Genomic DNA, 12,138 nt, shown 5'->3' on the forward strand with positions numbered 1-12,138 from the left:
AAACTCGAAGCTTTTAATGAAAAACAAAATATATATTAGTTAGTATTCCTTTAGTATATCTTTTTCAATCAAAGATATACTAAAAGTAATAAATACATATTTCTGATACTTACAGTTATCAGATCTTCGTTTTTTCCAGTTGACTATGAACGTCCTTCTGAGTTGTTTTCACTTCTCTAAAACTCTAAGAGTGTAACTACAACCCCCTACTAGCTGTTACAGCAGAAGGATGTTCACAGTTTAAAAACACTCAAAGAAAATCATTTGAAAACTGATGGCAGTATAAAAGCAATAGGAACTGTAATAAAAACATATTGAAAGTCGGCATTGATATAGAATTTGAATTGACCTGGATCCTTTAAATAACACAATATATTTAAATAAATATATTCAATTTCTTTAAATTTAAAGACCGAATAAGTTTTTCTGTCATCATTTAATCAAAAATTATACTTTAACACATGCCATTGAAGCCACCATTTTTGAATGCTAATTTTTCTTATTGTGATCTTTGGTATTTTAGTTATTTTTGGTGACAGACCCCAATAGGGTTATTCTAAATCTGCAACTTTACAATGCCAGAATCAACAAACTAGTCTTCACTCATTTTCTGCTAGAGCGTTTCTCTGTTCCTCTTTGTTGGCACATGCTGGCTCACAATTTGCAATTGCTGTGTTCCCCAGTGCAGTCACCACTTTATTAATTAGTATTAAAAGGTCCAATGAAATCTACTGTATACATTGGATATAATCCAACTGTATGAATGTTGTGTATGTTGTGAATAACCGGATTTATTTGACTGTTGTTTTTAGTGCTGCAACAAACTTGTTGATTATTTTTCTGATTAATCGAATAATAATCGGATAACCATTAAGAAAGGGAAGTTGTTTTCAAATATTTAAAGCTGGATGGAGGAACCTAGAGGTCACTGGAGGTCACTCTGTGCACGCTAAAGAGAAAAGGTAAGAGGATTTTAGTAGATGCATATTCCAAAAAAGTAGAAAAAAAAAAAAAGCCAATCCACTGGACTTTGTTTCCAAGTTTGAAGACGATGCACTTCTCATCTAGGAAGCTTTTTCAATTCAAAATCTCATTTTGAATTGAAAAAGCTTCCATGATTTTAAGCTGGATTTATGAGCTTATTGTTTGAAAGACAAAGTTATATTCAGGAAAGGACCTGGCTTCTCTCTGTTGGGATATATTGCCAAAATGGAGCTAAATCAGTGGGGTGTGCCATCTGAACCATCCCCCTTTGTTAGCCACCTGGAACCCATCCCCCTTCTCTTCTCCACAAGGGAGAACAAAGGATTCCCTCCAAAACAAGAACAAAGAAGACCCGGCCCACTGCGGGAGGCGGCCACCTCAAATGGACCAATCAGCCGAATACTCCAACAGGAAGTTCCACCATGTCACTCATGGCACAGACAAATCAGCCGTTACTTCCACAGGAAGTGCTCCCGTGTCACACATGGTTTAAAAGCCGGCTCGAGAAGACTTTCTTCCTCTTTTTCCATGGGTTTGCAGCCCGTCAGGAGAGGCCCATTTCACGTGAAATATCAGAAGAAAGCTGACTGGAAGTAGCTTTCGTTTTCCTGCATCGAAAGTCACGGATCGCAGTGTTCCATCGTGCATAGCAACAGCGCTGACTGGGAGATAGAAAGCCTTTGAAGCTGACCGCGGAGTTTCGTTCTCCCCTTCCTTGGACCAATCGGCTAAGAGGACGCTCTTTGCCGATCACCTCCTAAGATCACCTCCTAAGATCACCTCCTGAAATCCCTCCCTTCCAACTCGTGAGCAGATCAACCCCTCTGCTGCGGCCCGAGCTGACTGAACTTTCCCGAGGGGCGGACCGGTGGCAGAGAAGCGCTGCCCGACAGAAACCAAGCTGCGGTTGCCGTGGAAACGCCAACCTCCCTCGGACGACGCATCTCACAGTAAAATCAATTTACTTTCTTTTGATGCATCAGAATTGCTGTGCTCAGGCGAGAGAAAGGCAGTTTAGGGTTTTTTTTAATTAATGCTGATGTTCTTTTTTTTTTCTGTGCTGATTAAGGGTTTGTTTATTTGGTTAAAATAAGTGTGTGCTTTTTCTTTCTTTCTTGGCTTTCCTGTCCCCTCCGTTGTTTTTGCTTTGAGATAGAGATAAAGTTATCACATTCAGCCACGTGGGGTCCCGTGGTCGCCGCCATCTTGATCACAGGTCGCCCCCCCCCCCATTTCTCTTTGTTCCCCTCACCGCGTGGAGAACAAAGGGGGGTGGTCCCCATTTAGCCACAACCATTCACACACATCACTACATTGAACGCTGCTATTGTTAATACATGTTCAATAATTTACCAATACTAAGCTGGATGTATTAATGTTCATGATCGATTGCACTGTTATCATTACATCTGCTGCTTGTTAATGCATTTAATCTACCTCGTGTTTATTTTTCTAGTAGTGTGTAGTGTTTGCATAGATGTTAGATTTCTGTAATCCTGAATTATTAGAATAAAGACATCATTGGTTAATCTGTAGTGGTTTTGGTCGTTCATATAACGGAGGGTTAATCACTCAGAGCAAACTCAATCCCTTTTGGTAATAGTGCGAATAAACAGAGATAGAAGGTTCTTTATTGATAATTTAATAGCTTTGCTGATAACTTAACCGGGGCCACTAGACTGGTGGATACCTGGATTTTAACAGCCGGTCCCGGAACCCTCCAGTTGTGGATCAACAACCGGTAAGTAGATAACTCAGGGCTATAGTTATCCACCTAAGAACACTAAATTGATTTTGCCTTTGATGCTGAATAGGATAATAATTAACTATAACTCCAGTTCTAGTTAACCATCTATTCATTATCTGCAGGACATTATTTTTGCACAACATATTGGCGTTGTCCCTGGGTGGGCCTGAGACTGAAACTTCCGTTATATGAATAACAGATAAATCATCCAGAAATTAAAAACAGCTAAAAGCGCTACTACTGCTAAAATAGACCGGGTGTATTTGTGGTGTTGCAGTGACGGAGTCCAGCGGGTTTGAGTAGATTTAACGGCCAGTTATTTGAATCTCAGACTTATAATCCAATAGAGAATTGGTGATTTGGGACTTCAGCTGCGTTGTTTGTTGGTTGCTGCTATTCTGAAGCCGTGAGATCAAATTGTGGATTGGTGCAGCACAAAAGGGTTCTTAAAGTCACAGCGACTGGGTCAGTGTAGGCCACGTTGGCAGAGATTGTCATCTCCCCCTAGTGGTAGCTTATGTAATTACAATTACTCAGCTGGTTCCAGTGGTTGAGACCCAAATTGTGTAGTGCTCTCTTTGGCGCCATCTGGTGGCGTAAGCGTGATATTGCAACAACAGTTTGAAAATTCCCAGGCGAAGGCACCTTGTCTCCCCCTGGTGGTGGCTTCTGAAATTGCAGCTGAATGGTGTAGAGAAGGAGTGACTTGTTTTTCCTTTTTTTTTTTCTTCTTAAATTTTATTTTTCTTTCTTTCATGCTGTTTCACTATTGCTTTCTGTGCTGTGGACAAACAGTGTTTTAACAATTGGAGAGTGGTTAAACTTAAACTGCAGGTATAAAGAAACAAAACCTCAGGTTTAATTGTGCAGCTGCTGCCACCTTTTACCACTTCTGCCAGGTTTTCTAACACTGCGTTATCCATTTTGTGTGCAAGAGTGGTTTGTTAACAGTGTTCTACACATATATACATACACACGCACACATCTATACACATATACACACTTTCGAACCAGCCAATCTTACTTACTGAAAGGTGAGTGACTCAAACCATTAGAAACCCACAGATTTAAAAGCAAATCGGCAACCTGTCAAATTAAAGAGGAGGTCGCACGTTGAAAGCAACCTGCGTATTGTTTTATCCGCACGTTCTACACCTGCCGTATAGGTAACGAACCTATAGTAAACGGAGCGTGTTTGTTTAGTGCGTGTAGTGCTAACACGGTTAGCGATTTGTAGCCAGTGCGCTGCGTTTCCTGCTTTGTGTTCCCCCCCTAGCGAATCAAATGGATAGGGATCAGGATCAGCAAGCAGTGGATGCTTCTGCGGCCTCCATCGAAATGGACGCCCAGAACTTAATAAGTTCATTGATTTCGTTGTCAGAAGACGAACACAGAGCCCTTGGCAGTTTGGATCTAGAGGCTTGTGAAAGCGAGATTGAGAAGCTAATGGAGTCAACTAAAAAGCCAGGGAAAGAGATGCTTATTGCAAACGTGCTTGGTCAACTTGCGTTGCTGTATCAGAGGAAGTCCCAGTTAGAAACAGAACTGCGCGTGAAGGCCGAAAAACTGCGTGCAGAAGCCGAAAAACTGCGTGCAGAAGCTGAAGAAATGCGTGCAGAAGCTGAAGAAATGCGTGCGGAAGCTGAAGGAAGGGCAAGAAGAGCAAAAGAGGATAGGATGGTGACCTCTAACTTCCTGGAAGAACGGCAAAGGGGGGTTGCTCCCTGCCCACAGGATGAAGGGTCAGACGAGGGGTCAGACGAAGAGTCAGACGAAAGATCAGAAGAAAGAACAGAAGGTTCTCTTAAGAGAGAAGAAAGTGAACCCATCCCTGCTTTAGATACGTTGGATAAATGGGGTACCAGGGGAGATCCTCCTCTGGCAGCCACAGAGCAGAGAGCTAGCATGAGGGAGCAGGGAAGGTTCGGTTGTGTAGTGCGTAGTTCCACAGAGCAGAACAGCTTTAGACCGCAGAGGATGCCGGACCTGAGCGGCATGCCAGGTCCTAGTTATAGAGCGACAAGCAGGTCAGACCAAACGCGAAGCACGATCTGCTATGACACACCCTTGCCACAAAGGCAGCTGTACGACCAACCATGGGACACTGATGAGCGACCCCGCACTGAGCCGCGGCCATGGCCTAGCGGCTATGGAGCAACAGGCCCACCAGTGTACCATGAGCGGTCTCACCCGCCTCCAAGGAGGTCAGAGCAGAGCTTTCCACCCTACCGCGACCGTAGCTGGCTAGAGCTCTCAGATGAGGATTCAGATGGTCCAGCCCCAGTCCCAGAACAGGGATTACGGATGCGACAACTCGAATCCCTCGCCCACGACATAGAACGTTTTGACCCCAGCAACACGGAATCCACCATTGAGGACTACCTTAGAGAGGTAGAACGCTGTCTTTTAGACTTACCTCGTCCCTCCGCCCGGGAAAAGTTAAAGCTAATATGGAAGACGACCTCAAGGAGCGTGCATGTGTTCATAGAAAGCCTTAGGCCCGCGATCCGAGACACTTATTCCTCTCTTTGTCAAGCACTGAGAGAGGAATACTCTGTACACACTGATCCAGGCTCCGCGATGTTCAGTGCTTTCGGCATACAACAGAAAAGAAATGAGTCGCCGAGAGATTATTCCCGTCGATTGCGAGCCGCATATTTTCAGGGGCGCAGCGCCCCTGGGCTGGAGGAAGACCACTCGCTGAAATATCTTTTCCTCCACAATCTTCATGACAGCATAAGATATGAGGAAATATGCACAGATTGCACAGATTGCATGGGAAACGCGCGTCCGCACCAGCAAGGGTACAGATAGCGAACACAGGGTCCTACAGGTTCAGGCAGAATCAGGGAGAAAGTTAGAGTTGGAGGGACAAGAGGTTCCTCCTTCCAAAGCCAGACTTAAGAAGGGACCACGCAACCGTGATCCCGGCCCACAAGAAAGGAGAGCTTTCCAGGATTGGAGGAGTTCACAGAATAGAGAGGACAGTGGGTTCCAAACGAGGTACAGATCAGAGATGAGCCGATATGACAGACAGCCTGACCAGAGGAAGCTTAAGAAGGAGTATGAAGGAAGAGATCAGGATGAGAAGCTAGAGCAGTCAGCCATGAAGGAGATGGAAGCTAACCTCCGTAGGTTGTTAACAGAAATGGTTCGTCAGATCAACAACCCCTCTCAAGACCCAGTTGGACATGAAAATCCTCCAGGAAAACCTGACCCGAAGCCTCCATCAGCATGACTAGCCGGGGACTTACCTTCCACAGCTTCCTTATTACACTTAGTGGAAAAGGAAGGTCCAGGTGGTGAGCCCCCAGAATCCCCTCAGATCTCCTCAGGAAGAACCTTTATTTTGGTCCACCTCTTTTCAGAAGAGACCAATCCCCACTCAGAAAAACATCCCTACCAGGAAGTCAGTAACATTTATCAGGATGTAAGATCAGGAAATGGATCTTACTTAGACTGTAGAACCGGTTCTGGCCTGTTCCGGTCAGCTGCTGCCCATGGCTCACCTGCAGAGGTCCAGGGAGGCTGCAAAGCAACCCGACACGCTCTCCAGCAGGTGACCCATCAATCGTCTCCATCATTTGACAACAAACAGGGGTGTTCCTCAGAACATTCCACCTGTTGTCAGCTCCAATCATCAGCCCTTTTGGAACTAACTCCTCCTAAGCAAAGGGGGGTTACATCCATTTGGCCCAATTTACAGATGAACTGGATCGGACCAGTTCTCATCCCGATAGAACGTACTCAACATCTTGCATTTGTAGCATTCTTCTCCATAGAACAGGTAGACAGAATGAAATGCAACCCAGAATCCACTTCCGCCCGTGGAATGGAGTGCACCTCCATTCTTAAGAACACATGTGCATAGTACCAGTCAGATTGAGTGTATGTTAACACACAGGAAAACATGCACTGATCTCATAAGGTTTCATTTCCACATTTCAAAATTTCACAGCTTTTGAACTAGCCTCCTTCTTAAGGGAAGGACTACAATGTCATAATATCCATAAACCATTTGTGAGCATAATGCACTGGACAGATCCAACAGAAGTGGTAAAACTTGACATGATATCCTCTGAAGTTGTCAGAAATGTATGCAGATTAGACGGCTCATCTGGAACCAGCTTGCTAAAAGGAGTGATCACACGCATCTGATTCCCTTTCTAGTTTGGTAAAGATTTAAAGTTGAACAGTCTCTAATGTCTGCAACACCTGCAAATTCACCTGGCTTATGACTTAGTCGTTCCAGTTTTTGTAAACTCTGATAGCTTAGAAATTGGATTCATGCTAAATCTCCTTATCATTCAGAGAGCTAATGCATATAGGCTTATTCCGCGTTTAACATGAGTTTTGAAAGATAAACCCATGTCCACCTAAACCTCCTCAATATTTGCCTATATTGACATCGATCACAAGCTCAATCTAATGCATAGAAATGACCGCACAGATGCTATGCAATGTCCATTCCATGGTTCTTATTCCCAGGATCATCACAACGGCGATGGCACACACAGCGTGCTAGGGAATAAGAACTAGAAACTAGACACCTTCACCCTTTTCCCCTGGATTCATAGCGCCACGGATTCAGAACCCCTGAAAGAAAGAGCTATGAATCATAGTTAGCATTTTTCACCTATCTCTGTCCTCTTTGCATGCTTCTTTCCTTTCTTCTCTTGTTTAACACTAGATGTCCCAGAGATTTTCAGTTTTCCTGCAAGCCCCCCTCCCCTCTGCAAGTTTGTGTATTCACTCTGCCTTGCTAAATGTCCCTAGTGTAATGCAAATAACCTGTGATATGACCAGCCCTTCTACATTAAGACTGGATAAAGGCTGAAACAAACTGGCATCAAGACCATGTTCCAAGCACTTTTCAGTACCTGCCCCTGCAACATCATACCTTTTTGCAGGAATATATTTATATGTCATATCTAAATTTTTATTTAGGCAAACCTATTGAACAACCAGATATCATAGTGGTCCTAGTTCCTGAGCTGAGAACAAGTCATAACCAGCTTTTCCAACAAGGCAAGACAGAGCCTATTTCTATTGTCCATTCACCAACAGACTCATTTATATTGCAAAGCTCAAAGAATAATTGTATTTTGTCTTGTCTCACCTTTTTATGTCATTCAAAATTTAATCTTAGAGAATGACAAACAGTATGCCTTTAGTATTGGAGTAACATTTATGTCACAAAAGGAACAGCCGTAGTCTCTTCTCACAATGCTGTCTCATGCGTTCTTCCTTTATTGCCTTTTCTTGCATACAAATGTTACGAAGTTCATTTACAAGTAGCAGAATTAACGGGTTTCCAGCACAAAACCGGCTTTCCGCTGGAAATCGTGAGCGGATGATGTTTGTTTGTTTGCCCTCTAGTAAATAGGGCAGATGGTCATTGTTGTATAAATATTCTTGTCAGCTGATGGAGATGTTTTCATTGTACAGATCAGTTGGGGGGACTGGAGCCCAATTCCCACCCCAAACAGCTCAATTTTGAAAAACAACAGACAGAAGGTATAGCCTCAGAAAGTTTTTTTTTTTTTTATTTCAGATAAAGAAAAACAGTCTACATATGGATAAAGCACTAAATATAATGTGGAAAAATGTAAAAAATGCAATTGTCCCTTCTAGCAGTTTCCACATTCCCATGGTGAGCCTTTCCTACATTTGCCACAGGTAAATTTGCCGCAGTGGACACAACGTTCAGTACTTCTGTTGTTATTGCAGAGTATGCGCACATGGCATTGAGTCTTTTTCTGCTGGGAAACTCTCATCTCACGACGTAGCTGTTTTTGCTCTTCCTCTTGTGTCTTTTCCTACAGGAGCCTGTTTTTGAGTTCCTCTGAAAGCTCCAGCATGAACAGTCGACAACTTTCTTTGGATCCTGTACACGCTGTGTACAAAACATGTGCATTTGTGGTGGCCATGTCAAGCAGGTTATAAAACACAGCCATAGGCCACCCCCGTGTTCCTGCACGCACAGAGTAGTTGCACAGTTTCTGGTCCATAGTATCAACACCACATTTGAGATGGTTGTAATCAACCACAGTGTTTGGTTTTTGTTTTTGAATGTCCACAATTTCCACTCTGTGATTTATGGTACTCAGAAGACAGACAGATTTCTTTTTTTTTTGTCGCATACACCGTCAGCAAGGCACTTCCAGATTTGAGGACCTGCGTGGAGTGCAACTGGCGCCCCGAGGTTTCCTTTGCAGTTGTTGGTAGCTCCCGACGAATTTTGTTGATGGTGCCAAGCAGAGTTGTATTTCGCTGAAGGAGCCTGTTAGCCAAAGACAGAGAGGTGAAGAAATTGTCTATAGCTACAGTCCTCCCCTTGTCCAAAAATGGTTCCATCAATTTCAGAACAATGTTCTCTGACAACCTCTCTCCTTTTGGACGAGTGGGATCCTTTCCCAAGTAAGGGATGGCATTACACATGTATTTTGTGTCCAGATCTGCTGCAATCCAAAACTTGATTCCAAACTTGTCAGGCTTGGATGCAATGTACTGCAAAAAGGGGCACCGAACCTTGGACGGAAACAGCTGCTCATCCACAGTAACATGCTGTCCTGGACTGTAGGACGACACACAGTTCTGAACAAACCGCACCCAGATGTCAGACATTGCTGCAAATTTGTCATTGTGTATGCGTTCCTTGCGGGTGTCCTTGTTGTCAAAACGAAGGTACCGTCTTATTAAAAAAAAACGGTTACGAGGCATTATGGGTTTGATATCTGCGTTTCCGAATTTATTGGCCCACATGTGTCGCATGGGACCAATGTAACCCATGGCAGCCCTTCGAAAAAGGATTGCGAGGAAAGCCATCAGCTCGTAGACACTCATCTGCCAGCTGGGGTTTGTTCTGCGGGCCTCGTGGACTGTGCAGTCTCTGATGGTCAGCAACATGTTCATATCCAACAAACACAGGAAGCTGCGAAGGCGGCTTGTGATTTTGCGTTTCGCAGAATCTGTTGGCCCTCCTGATCCATTGAAGGCAGTCTGTGGGGTTTCAGGAACAGAAAAGTCTTCAACTTTCCAGTGGGACCAAACAGTGTTATCTTTCGCCTTCTCTGTGGATCCAGGCATTGTGCCAACATCAGCAGTTTTTTGTTTTTTGCAAGGGGGGGAGTTGCCGCGCACTGTGTCTTCCTCTTCATCTGATGTAGCCTCAGTGTTTGAACTGTCCCGCTCAATCATATAATTGACCACTCGGCCCCTGGTGCGTCTTTGGAGGGGAGGATTTGCTGGTGCAAAAGCAGTCGCATTCTCATATGAATCATCCTCTTCACTTGAAGAATCGGTTGCGCCGTTTTCATTCTGAAATGCTAAGTCTCCAATAGATCCACCATCAGATTCGTAGTCTGGCATGCTCTGAAGCATGGCTAAAGCCTCTTGAGCGTTCATCCTTCTTGGTCGCCTTGGTTGTGCCATGGTGAATTCCGGGTGAATTCTGAGTCGGTGTGCTGTGCCTGCTCTATTTATCCCCACAGAAATTCTGTAAATTACTCAACTCCTTGAAAAAGCTCATTTACAACACAAAGGGAGGCAACTTTAACAAAGGAACCCCAGCACAGCAGCTGAAGTCACCAAACCACATTCCTACATTTGCATTTGATTTGAAAATGGAGCACCAGAGGAGAGCCGTTAACACCTTTGGGGGGATACTTGATACAAACTAGGTGCAGACTAAAGTCTGCACTTTGGGACTTCTAGTGTTAAGCATAAACGCTGAACCAAGAATGCTACGTGGTTGCTAATGTACAACAAATGTCTGTGTTTCAATGTTTGGTAACATTGCAATGAGGTTAGTTAGCTAGCTAGCAATACACTCGCCGAGCACCTGCCTCCTCTCCCTGAGCTAGCACCCACCTCTAACGAACGGCCAACTACACATTGGACATCTAAACGCAACCTTGTTGGCAATATGGATTAATGAACCTGGTTAGCTTTAAAGACTGAGACGGATACCCAATCTTCAAAGCTAAAAGGGGGGAATATGTTGGGATATATTGCCAAAATGGAGCTAAATCAGTGGGGTGTGCCATCTGAACCATCCCCCTTTGTTAGCCACCTGGAACCCATCCCCCTTCTCTTCTCCACAAGGGAGAACAAAGGATTCCCTCCAAAACAAGAACAAAGAAGACCCGGCCCACTGCGGGAGGGGCCACCTCAAATGGACCAATCAGCCGAATACTCCAACAGGAAGTTCCACCATGTCACTCATGGCACAGACAAATCAGCCGTTACTTCCACAGGAAGTGCTCCCGTGTCACACATGGTTTAAAAGCCGGCTCGAGAAGACTTTCTTCCTCTTTTTCCATGGGTTTGCAGCCCGTCAGGAGAGGCCCATTTCACGTGAAATATCAGAAGAAAGCTGACTGGAAGTAGCTTTCGTTTTCCTGCATCGAAAGTCACGGATCGCAGTGTTCCATCGTGCATAGCAACAGCGCTGACTGGGAGATAGAAAGCCTTTGAAGCTGACCGCGGAGTTTCGTTCTCCCCTTCCTTGGACCAATCGGCTAAGAGGACGCTCTTTGCCGATCACCTCCTAAGATCACCTCCTAAGATCACCTCCTGAAATCCCTCCCTTCCAACTCGTGAGCAGATCAACCCCTCTGCTGCGGCCCGAGCTGACTGAACTTTCCCGAGGGGCGGACCGGTGGCAGAGAAGCGCTGCCCGACAGAAACCAAGCTGCGGTTGCCGTGGAAACGCCAACCTCCCTCGGACGACGCATCTCACAGTAAAATCAATTTACTTTCTTTTGATGCATCAGAATTGCTGTGCTCAGGCGAGAGAAAGGCAGTTTAGGGTTTTTTTTAATTAATGCTGATGTTCTTTTTTTTTTTCTGTGCTGATTAAGGGTTTGTTTATTTGGTTAAAATAAGTGTGTGCTTTTTCTTTCTTTCTTGGCTTTCCTGTCCCCTCCGTTGTTTCTGCTTTGAGATAGAGATAAAGTTATCACATTCAGCCACGTGGGGTCCCGTGGTCGCCGCCATCTTGATCACAGGTCGCCCCCCCCCCCCCCATTTCTCTTTGTTCCCCTCACCGCGTGGAGAACAAAGGGGGGTGGTCCCCATTTAGCCACAACCATTCACACACATCACTACATTGAACGCTGCTATTGTTAATACATGTTCAATAATTTACCAATACTAAGCTGGATGTATTAATGTTCATGATCGATTGCACTGTTATCATTACATCTGCTGCTTGTTAATGCATTTAATCTACCTCGTGTTTATTTTTCTAGTAGTGTGTAGTGTTTGCATAGATGTTAGATTTCTGTAATCCTGAATTATTAGAATAAAGACATCATTGGTTAATCTGTAGTGATTTTGCTCGTTCATATAACGGAGGGTTAATCACTCAGAGCAAACTCAATCCCTTTTGGTAATAGTGCGAA

Source organism: Cyprinodon tularosa, unplaced genomic scaffold (genome assembly GCF_016077235.1).
Source record: "Cyprinodon tularosa strain WSP-4 unplaced genomic scaffold, ASM1607723v1 ctg492, whole genome shotgun sequence".
In the NCBI taxonomy this organism is placed as follows: Eukaryota; Metazoa; Chordata; class Actinopteri; order Cyprinodontiformes; family Cyprinodontidae; genus Cyprinodon; species Cyprinodon tularosa.